The sequence below is a fragment of the Aquarana catesbeiana genome, linkage group LG04, assembly GCF_042186555.1.
Source record: "Aquarana catesbeiana isolate 2022-GZ linkage group LG04, ASM4218655v1, whole genome shotgun sequence".
Taxonomy (NCBI): Eukaryota; Metazoa; Chordata; class Amphibia; order Anura; family Ranidae; genus Aquarana; species Aquarana catesbeiana.
The window spans coordinates 38,073,419-38,076,759 of record NC_133327.1 but is presented as its reverse complement, the minus strand read 5'-3'; the positions used below and the strand labels follow the sequence as shown (position 1 = coordinate 38,076,759).

General features: G+C 43.3%; 1 non-coding gene across 1 annotated transcript; it reads right to left on the bottom strand.

Moving 5' to 3' along the window:
• Positions 1-1,109: 1,109 nt before the first annotated feature.
• Positions 1,110-1,191, bottom strand: TRNAS-AGA (transfer RNA serine (anticodon AGA)). The gene has a single exon. It is a non-coding gene; the product is annotated as a tRNA-Ser (tRNA).
• Between the last annotated feature and the right edge of the window lie 2,150 nt (positions 1,192-3,341).

Here is a 3,341-nt window from a genome sequence, read left to right as displayed (position 1 = left end):
AAAGCCTAGAGCCGCCTCTGATCAAATGTGGGAGGGTTCTGTGCCCCGAGGACAACCTGAATCAAGCCAATTAGAGCCTCAGCCTGAAATCACATGCTCAGATCACATTTATGGACCTCATAGACACCCATTAGTCTGGCGCCCCGCACAGTGCACACACATTATGTGACATATATGAACAATTTTTTTTTTTAAATGATAATATGACTAACCGTTTTCAACATGTTAAAGTATCTTTCTTCTTTGACAAACTAACTTTGGGAACTTTGGGGGGGCGGCGCCCCATATGGACTGGCCGCTACTAGATCTTCTTTATATAAAAGGGCCATCTAGTTCCTCCTGTATTAAATTGTATTGGAACTGTATTGTCTGCCCCCATGTTGTAAAGCGCTGCGCAAACTGTTGCGCTATATAAATCCTGTATAATAATAATAGTAATAATAATACTGCAAAAATAGCTGCTTAGGAAAATCACTCTCAATGATGAATACCAGTTAGGAGATAAAAGCAAGAAAAAGCCTCATGGTGCAGAAAGACTACATATTTTGTGTGCAGTCTAGCATTCAGATATCCTAGGTGCTACTGCCACTATTGGCCATAGCACAATTTGTTTTTAGTTTATTATATATCTGCTCCATGTATCCTATATCAACAGCTTTTAGCCCTGGTTCACATTGGTGTGTTTTGTTATGCAATTTGATATGTCAAATTGCATGTCAAATCGGCGGCAATTGCATGTCCTAATCAGTGCGACGCTGCATCTGTGGCGCAGCACCGATTTCAACAAGTAGTTTCTGTACTACTTTTTGCAATTTCAGGGTGCGATTTCCATTGATATCTGTGCAGAAACCCCCATAGATGTCAGTGAAATCGCCACCGAAATCGGGACTGACATGCGGGTGTGACATTGTGCAAGTTCGCACGGCTTAATTCCCACAGCTCATTGTGAACCTGGGCTTAAAGAGTCAGGATGAATTACATCAAGGTAACATAGCTAATAATACTTTACCTTTGACGTGTGCTAAAGTTTCCGTAGACATAAGCTATATTTGTTTAAAAAAATTCAGCAGCATTTTTTTTAATGGTATGAGCAAGATAAAATTAATGCTCGTAGTCGGCAGGATTTGAACCTGCGCGGGGAGACCCCAATGGATTTCTAGTCCATCGCCTTAACCACTCGGCCACGACTACCTTGCTGGTGGGACCATAGAGCCTGCTTCTGAAAAGATGGGACACAAAAAGGTATACACGCTCCCTGGTTGTGTTAGGGAACCCATTACGGGACATTCTGGATCTGAAATTAGTGTGTCTCAAATGAGAAGATTTTTTCTTTGTTTTATGCTATGGTCTTATTGTACAAAGCACTTCTGCATTTAAAAACAGGCAGGGCCAGGATGTTTTCCATCACCGCGCATTGTGAGGATCGGTCTCGCAGCTTGTATTGCATCCGGAGTCAATCGGATCCACATATTAAGCTGTACAACCTGTGTCGGTGGAGACACCGTGACATATGAGTGGTTTTATTTTTGATTTTAAAATAAATTGGTTTTAAATGATTTTACGCAATGAGGATTTCTTCTTTCTTCCTCCTGCATATGATAGTGGTCATGGGGTCACCTATGGTCTAAGTACTTGTGGAGTGCTAAAACGGCGGATGTAAAGTGTGTATTAGCTTTAAGGCAAAAAGCACTTTTAGCTGGTTTATAACCTGACCAGCAACTAGCTCTGGTGAATTCATTTAGGCTACTTTCACACTGGGACGATCTTAGCGGTAAAGCACCGCTAGTTTTAGCGGCAATTTACAGATGTTATTGTGGCGCTTTCAGCCGCTAGTGGGGCACTTTTAACCCCTGCTAGCGGGGCGCTTTTAACCCCCACTAGCGGCCGAATAATGGGTTAAAATGTGCCACAATAACATCGCTTTTCAGGCACTTTGGCAGCACTGCCTATTTGTTTCAATGGGCAGGGGCGGTGGAGGAGCCGTGTATACACTCCACTGCCCCAAAGATGCTACTTGCAGGACTTTCACACGGGGGTGGTTTGAGAGGCACTTTTCAGGCACTTTACAGGTGCTATTTATAGCCCAAAAAATGCCTGAAAAGCGCCCCAGTGTGAAAGGGGTCTCAGTGAGACTGGCGGTGGCGCATAAAAGATGTTGTGGCAGCACTTTATGTAATTATAAGGAGTTCAATCATGATTGAAGAGCACATCTTTCAGTGTTTTTTTGGGAGTTTACATTGTGGCATGAAATATATGGACTTTTATACTGGACACTTTTATATTCACGTTAGGCTTCTTTTTTAAGCATGAGGCACTTTATTGTAGCAGTATGCATTGTTTTTTTATGAATTTATTAGTGATATTGTATTTGATAGATTGCACTTTTTTTTTTTTTTTGAGATGTCTAAACTGCTAGAAACAAAAGTGAGTACAACCCCTAAATAAAAATGTTCAAATTGGGCCCAATTAGCCATTTTCTCCCTGGTGTTATGTGACATGTTAGTGTTACAAGGTCTCAGGTGTGAATGGGGAGCAGGTGTGTTAAATTTGGTGTTCTCACTCTCTCATACTGGTCACTGGAAGTTCAACATGGCACCTCATGGTAAAGTTCTCTCTGTTGCTCTACATAAACATGCAGGCTATAAGAAGATTGCCAAGACCCTGAAACTGAGCTGCAGCACAGTGGCCAAGACCATACAGAGGTTTAACATGACAGGTTCCACTCAGAACAGGCCTCGCCATGGTCGGCCAAAGAAGTTGAGTGCACCTGCTCAGTGTCATATCCAGAGGTTGTCTTTGGAAAATAGACGTATAAGTGCTGCCAGCAATTGCTGCAGAGGTTGAAGGGGTGGGGGGACAGCCTGTCAGTGCTCAGACCATATGCCACACACTACATCAAATTGGTCTGCATGGCTGTCTCAGAAGAAAGCCTCTTCTAAAGATGATTCAGTAAGCCCGCCAACAGTTTGCTGAAGACAAGCAGCCTAAAAACATGGATTACTGAAACCATGTCCTGTGATCTGATGAGACCAAGATAAACTTATTTGGTTCAGTTGGTGTCAAGCGTATGTGGTGGCAACCAGGTGAGGAGTACAAAGACAAGTGTGTCTTGCCTATAGTCAAGCATGGTGGTGGTAGTGTCATGGTCTCGGACTGCATGAGTGGCACTGGGGCAGGGCCGAAACCTAGGGTCACAGACGCCTGCAGAAATATTTCTGGTGCCCCCACGTCGGCGTGGTCATCTTATCAACTCCTCCCCTTTACAAATGTTTCTATGGCAATGACTCAAACACAGAGATGTTCCCCTAAGAACTCTTCGTTACCCTGGGATCCTCACATGA